Source organism: Alosa alosa, chromosome 7 (genome assembly GCF_017589495.1).
Source record: "Alosa alosa isolate M-15738 ecotype Scorff River chromosome 7, AALO_Geno_1.1, whole genome shotgun sequence".
Classification (NCBI taxonomy): domain Eukaryota; kingdom Metazoa; phylum Chordata; class Actinopteri; order Clupeiformes; family Clupeidae; genus Alosa; species Alosa alosa.
Window position 1 is genome coordinate 10,266,062 of NC_063195.1, and position 7,639 is coordinate 10,273,700.

Genomic DNA, 7,639 nt, shown 5'->3' on the forward strand with positions numbered 1-7,639 from the left:
ACTAACTAGACTACACCATTGGATAGATAGATAGATAGATAGATAGATAGATAGATAGATAGATAGATAGATAGATAGAAAATTGTTTTCCCAAAAGAGAACTCCCACTTTTTAATCTCCATATTCAATATTTCTGGTTTCTCTTTCCACTCTTCTCTCATCTTCTTTGTTCCTCCTTTTCCTTTTAACTTCCTCATCCTCTCCTCTCAGGTACCTCTTATTTGTTACTTCCACTTCATAACTCATCATTGTTCTGTTGCTCACTCTTCTCCTCTCTTATCTCCTCTTCTCCTCTCATCTCTCCTCCCCTCTCCTCTATCCTGCCCTCTCATCTTCTCTCCTCTCTTCTCTTCTCCTCTCTTATCTCCTCTTCTCCTCTCATCTCCTCCCCTCTCCTCTATCCTGCCCTCTCATCTTCTCTCCTCTCTTCTCTTCTCCTCTCTTATCTCCTCTTCTCCTCTCATCTCTCCTCCCCTCTCCTCTATCCTGCCCTCTCATCTTCTCTCTCCTCTCTCTCCTCTCATCTCCTCCCTCCTCTATCCTGCCCTCTCATCTTCTCTCCTCTCTTCTCTTCTCCTCTCTTATCTCCTCTTCTCCTCTCATCTCTCCTCCCCTCTCCTCTATCCTGCCCTCTCATCTTCTCTCCTCTCTTCTCTTCTCCTCTCTTATCTCCTCCACTCTTCTCCACCAATGAGCTATTCTCTTCTCCACTACAAAGCACACTCCTATAAAAGACAAACAAAAACACACAACTTAGAAAATATACAGAGAGCTGCGCTGAGCAGAGCTCCTGGCAGCAGAGATCAACAAGTCTGTGACACGAGTGAGTAGCCAGGGTCACCATGAAGCCAGGTCTGAGGCAGTGGCATACTGTCAAAAATATACATTTCAATTTAATGCGAATTGATAAAACATCACTACTTATTTTTGGCCCATGTCATCAATACGTGTCAAATTTGGACACCCCTGCTATGTCTCTTGTCCCCTTTTATTACCTCTCCTCCTCCCTCCTCTCCTCTTCTCTTCTCTTCTTCTCTTCTCTTCTCTCTCTCTCCTCCTCTCCTCTCCTCCTCCTCCACCTCTATTTCCTCTCTCTCTTCTCTCTCTCCTCCTCCTCTCCTCTCCACTTATTTCCTCTTCTCTTCTCTTCTCTTCTCTCCTCTCCTCTCCTCTCCTCTCCTTATCTCCTCTTCTCTTCTCTCTTCTCTTCTCTTCTCTCCTCTCCTCCTCTCCTCTCCTTATTTCCTCTTCTCTTCTCTTCTCTTCTCCTCCTCTCCTCCTCCTCTCCTCTCCTCTCCACTTATTTCCTCTTCTCTTCTCTTCTCTTCTCTCCTCTTCTCTCCTCTCCTCTCCTCTCCTCTCCACTTATTTCCTCTTCTCTTCTCTTCTCTTCTCTCCTCTCCTCTCCTCTCCTCTCCACTTATTTCCTCTTCTCTTCTCTTCTCTTCTCTCCTCTCCTCTCCTCTCCTCTCCTTATTTCCTCTTCTCTTCTCTTCTCTTCTCTCTCCTCTCCTCTCCTCTCCACTTATTTCCTCTTCTCTTCTCTTCTCTTCTCTCCTCTCCTCTCCTCTCCTCTCCATATTTCCTCTTCTCTTCTCTTCTTCTCTCCTCTCCTCTCCTCTCCTCTCCTTGTTCCTCTTCTCTTCTCTTCTCTTCTCTCCTCTCCTCTCCCTCTCCTCTCCCTTGTTTCCTCTTCTCTTCTCTTCTCTTCTCTCCTCTCCTCTCCTCTCCCTCTCACTTATTTCCTCTTCTCTTCTCTTCTCTTCTCTCCCTCCTCTCCTCTCCTCTCCTTATTTCCTCTTCTCTTCTCTTCTCTTCTCTCCTCTCCTTCTCTCCTCTCCTTGTTCCTCTTTTCTTCTCTTCTCTTCTCTCCTCTTCTCTCTCCTTCCATTGGCCTTTTTGATCTCCTCTTTTTCTTTTTTACTTCAGGTTCTCTCCCTGTCTTCTCTCACCCCTTACTTCAGACGTAACAGGAATTGAAACTACATGCAGAGACACTTTGGTTTAAGGCTTCCCCTTACTTATGCTTGTGGAATAAAACAGGGTTTTATACCATAGTTTTTTTTTGTGACTTTCAACATGTTAGACAAAAAAAGCACAGAACTGCTCACTAAGCGAATGCTCAAGTGACAGAGACAGTTGAAGTGTCTCTCATTTGTGTTAGCTCTTACACTGTTGAATAACTACACCTGAATTACACCTTCTGTGTGAAGTCCTTTATATTTTTTTTCCCTCTTATTGTATGTGATAACTGAGTAGGTGTTGTTTGCGTAATTAATACAATTTGTTCATGTTTATTGTATGTTATTGGCCCTAAATAAGGTATGATACACTATGGGCCCTAAATAAGGTATGGGCCCTAAATAAGATTTAATGCTCTATGGGCCCTAAAAAAGGTAAAATACTCTATGGGTCCTAAATAAGGTATAATACACTATGGGCCCAAAATAAGGTATAATGCTCTATGGGGCCTAACGTGAAACCTGGACAAACGTCTTTAGTGTGAAGTGTCAAATTCATGGATCAAACACTGTAATTGCTGGGCAAATATGTACAGTCCACCGCATAATTATTATAAATTATACCTGTGCCATACTTTGAGTTAATACAAATATGTACAGTCCACCGCATAATTATTATAAATTATACCTGGGCCATACTTTGAGTTAATACAATCTCTTACTTTACACAGAAAACACAGACAAGGTTTTGTGTGTGCTTATGTCGTTTCCAGGCAGAAGGAACCCTTTGGTCAAATAAAATTCACTATCAAAAATTGTCATGTGTATGAAGTCAGGGCTTAACAGTGTGCATTCAAACATGAAGATACTATTATAGATTATAGATTATATATTATATAGATATGTAAAAAATCATAAATTATCTAATATATAAACATGAATAAATATGGAGTAAGACACATTAAGATGTAAGAACTTACCGTATCAACAGCCTAGTCCCCAATGCACAGATAATTTACTTGGCTTTTGCATGGTCCCAAACGCATGTGTCATATTTTCTGGGTTTAACAATTATGACTGTAAGATCATGTTTTATGTACAATAATGCTACAAATAATAGTGAAAAAGGCACCCCTTTCATAGAATGATCCATAAATATATAAATATGAATTTAAGAACTTACCAGCAAATGATAATTCACTTGCTTTTTTGCACACATACATACATTTTTGCGATGTATGTGTATAATGTCTGGGTGTTGAGTCAACAAACACGTCCTTGAACTGACTGTCCAGGAATTCAAAACACATTTCAGTGAAAACTGACCAATATACATTTGTACTATATCATATCATATGTTGAAATTGACTGATTGAAATACTTTATTGACGGTATACAAATTATATATCCAATATTAATAAATAAAAATGTAATGACAACACTATTGACAGAAGGACACATACACACATGCACACACACATGTACACACACACACACTCCACACACTATCACACAGAACAAAAGGACAGAACATAATGAAATATTTTTCCATTGTAATCCAATTAAAGGTGAAAGAATGTTCAACATGTGTACAGTTGATTGCTAACTGTGAAGTCCTTTATTAACTGTACTTTTCACTGCAAAGATCACCATCATTCAATTTTTGGTCAACTTTTTTGTGTTTTCTGAAAAACCTGAAAAAATGACTTACGCTATTATTTTAGGAAGGTGACTACTTAATATATTTGATGTGTGTATTCAGTGTTCTGTGTTTTTTGCATTGTCGCTTTTGAAAAAACAAATGTTAATTTCTCTGTTGTATGACACGAATGGGGGAAAATAATACTAAGACTAACTTGATTTAATTGTATTTTCAACGGTTGAAATGTTCACTTTCACAAATGTGTAACAATCATGTTGTTTTTTTTGTCAATTCTATATCATTTATATTAAATTAAAAATGAAATCATATAAAAAAAAATCCATCACCAGTGTGACTAATATCCCATTTAAAAATAATTCTGTGCATATATTTCTGTATATTCATCAAATTGACCGAATTATGGCAGTGTGCCAAATCAACCTTATTTGTACTAATTACGCCACTTGGCTTCACATCACACACATGTTGTATACTTTGATTCCACTTACAAGTCAAGTTACATTAGAAATCAAATCTTCTGAATTATCCAGTAAAGTTAAAGCAGTTCAGCAATCTGTCATGAGTTCAGGTTCAAGGGTATAGGAAGCATCATCTCTTCCAAATAAACATGCTTCCTATAAGTGCTGATATGGAACAGTACTAGCTGCTTGGCCTTAGTTTATTATAGTCCCCCAAGCTATCCACCAGCCTATGTACATGACCTAGGCTACCAAACACTGTGAGCTGGCATTTGTATCCTAAATTCTCAATGGCAGACATCAAAGGCTGGTATTTAAGAGTTTTTTGTGCAGTATGAGTCCTCCATCAATAGGTCACACACGCACACACACACACACACACACACACACACACACACACACACACACATTTTCTCATTCTTTCAGGGATTTTTGGAAAGGAGCCTACATCGTACGCAAAGATAATGGAGAGGTTTGTCTCCTACGTCCCAGCTGATTAAGGCAGAAGAGATGATGCGGCCTGTTTCTACATTATCCTGATATGCTACAGTGGTCCTGCAGTTGAAGTGGCACAGTTCTAATATCAATGTTCTACACGCAAACACACACACACACGCAAACACAGACAAACACACACACACACATATACAGTGCATGCATATACACACACCTGCACAAAAACAGAAACACAGACTCACATCTGCACACACTCACACACAGGGATGGATTACTGCACGAGCCTACTGGGACCAGGCCCAGGGGCCCAAAGGGTCAGGGGGCCCTAAAGCCCACGCCTTAGCATGGAATCATTGCCTCAATATTAACAAATCAGGATGTAGGCTATGAATCTGATTGAATTTAGTATTGGCCATCCCCAAAATGCACCAGAATAGAGGAAAATCACATCAAACAAATTAAAATTTTTCTGAGGGAGGACCCCCAAAGCCCCACATATACGACAATTAGTGGGGGGGCCCTTAATACATCTGGGCCCAGGGGCCCAAAAGTTCATAATCCGCCCATGCTCACACACACACACACACACACTGATGGGGAGCGTTTAAAATGGCCTGTTTTCTGGTCAGCAGCAAATGATAAAGAATGACCAGAATCACATCAAAGTAGCATAAAAACCCCTCCAACACCAACAGGGCCAACGGAAGGATCCGCAATAGCCTTCATCATACTCCTGCCCCATCACGTTCGTGTTATGTAACCGCCGAGGGAATTCCATATCCCAGAAGTCCTTTGCATATGACCCCCCCCACCCCCCGAGGGATTGGAGTCCCCAAAGACCACGGCACGTGTGCCCCACCTCCCTCCCCCGCCCACGTCCCCCTGTAGGTCACAACCTTTGACCCCTGGAAGCGGGGGGAGGGCCGGAGGCAGAGGTGGGAGGTCACAGGGACACAGTGGACACTCGGAGGGTAGAGGAGAGCTGTGTGTGTGTTTGTGTGTGTGTGTGTGTGTGTGTGTGTGTGTGTGTGTGTATGTGTGTGTTGAGCAGCAGGAAAGGTCAAGTGGTTCTGAAAGGAAAATGCAGATTTTGAGGAAAAGGCCTCTTTCAGAGATGTGGATGTGGCCATGAAAAGGAACAAGTCCAGATTTGTTCTCAGTCTGTTCTTGAAGTTCTTATTCAGTTGTTCTTCATTTGAATCTGAGAACAGTCTTCAGCTCTCTAGCCTCGAAGTTATTTCATAAAGAAAAAAAAAGAAAACAAAAAGAAATATCCCTCCTGCAAGAAGGTGTAATTTTGTCAACAAATAATATCACCAAATGTATGATTTATGACTTTCCAAAAAAATCTAAAGTTCAAAAAAAAGAGTTTCAGTGTATTATTTGTGTTTACTTCTGAACATGTTTCTCATTTTCTTGTGTTATCTAGTACTGTATGGTAAGATCTTTATTTTTTCTCTCTTGTGTTATCTAGTACGGTACGTTTTTCTCTCTCTCTCTCTCTCTCTGACCAGGAGATGAGCGAGAGAAGGGAACAGGAGGTAGAGGTCACTGAGCATCAGGACCCCAGCGGTCACCTCTGAGCATCAGGACCTGGATAGGAAAGTGGATTGCATTAGCATAGCATTAGCGGTAGCGTGACACTAGCGGTTATCGGGTTAGTGGAGGATAGATGACAAAGGGGGAGAGAACGTGTGTGTGTGTGTGTGTGTGTGTGTGTGTGTGTGTGTGTGTGTGTGTGTGTGTGTGTTTGTTTGTGTGTGTGTGTGTGTGTGTTTTTGTGTGTGTGTGTGTGTGTGTTTGTGTGTGAGTGTGTGTGTGTGTGTGTTTGTGTGTGTGTGTGTGAGTGTGTGTGTGTGAGTGGGCGGGGGTGGTCATGGAAACAGAGGCAGAGGGTAGTTTGACCCAGAGGTCAGGCAATAGTCCAGTTTGGGGCAGCAGTGTTTAGCTAGCGTTGGTGGTCATTCTTGGGTGTTATGTCCACGTGTGCCGGTGGTGTGTACTACCGATGTTTCCTCTCTATTGACTCTGACGGTTGTTGTTGTTGGTGTTGTGATTTTTGTTTTGAGTATTAGACAATTCTGCATGTTGATCAGAAAAAGAAGAGGGAGATTGATGCTAGTGACTAGAGGGCCATTCAAAGTACCAGAGTACTTTTGCACATTTTCTGCATTCACTAGTTACACACACACACAAACACGCACACTCTCTCTCTTTCTCTCTCTCTCTCTCTCACACACACACACACACACACACACACACTGGGGTTGCTGTGCGGTGGGCAGCAGCTCCAGAGATGTGTGCATGCATAGGTGGGTGGGTGGGATGTCATTGGGTGATTGGGTTAGCGAGGGATAGCTGTCACCGAGGGAGATGAAAGGTCACGCAGTGGTCATCATGGAAGGGCGTGTGTGTGTGTGTGGGGGGTGGGTGAGGGTGTTGGTGGGGTGACCTCATAGGTCACATGACACACGAAGTTTTTTTTTTTTTTCCCTACTGGTGGCGGAGATAAGTGTTTTGGTTTTTCAGATCGGATGCTCATGTTCAGATAGCCACGCCGCACATTATTTCTCTATCTCTATATAGCTCAATGTTAGTGTGTGAGTGCACATTGTGTGTGAGTGTGTGTGTGTGTGTGTGTGTGTGTGTGTGCATTGCTTGTGTGTGTGTGCATGCATGTGTGTGTGTGTGTTTGTGTGTGTGTGTGTGTGCGCTTTGCTTGTGTGTGCATGTGTGCGTGTGTGTGTGTGTGTGTGTGTGTTGATTAGCATAACATTTGCAGTTTTTGGGTTAGCAGGGGATAACTGACACAGAGGCTGAAAGCAGCTGCTTCTGGTCATCCAGAGGGGTGTGGGGGTGATTTGACCCCCAAAGGTCGCTACTGGCACACTTCTTATTGTGTGTGTGTGTGTGTGTGTGTGTGTCACCCCAAGGACCAGGCACACTTCTGCGTCTGACAGGCCACATGATGGGACATGGTGGTGGTGGTGGTGATGTTGATGGTAGTGGTGATGTTGATGGTGATGGTAGTGGTGATGGTGGTATAAGTATATATACTCTTTTGATCCCGTGAGGGAAATTTGGTCTCTGTCCAATCCGTG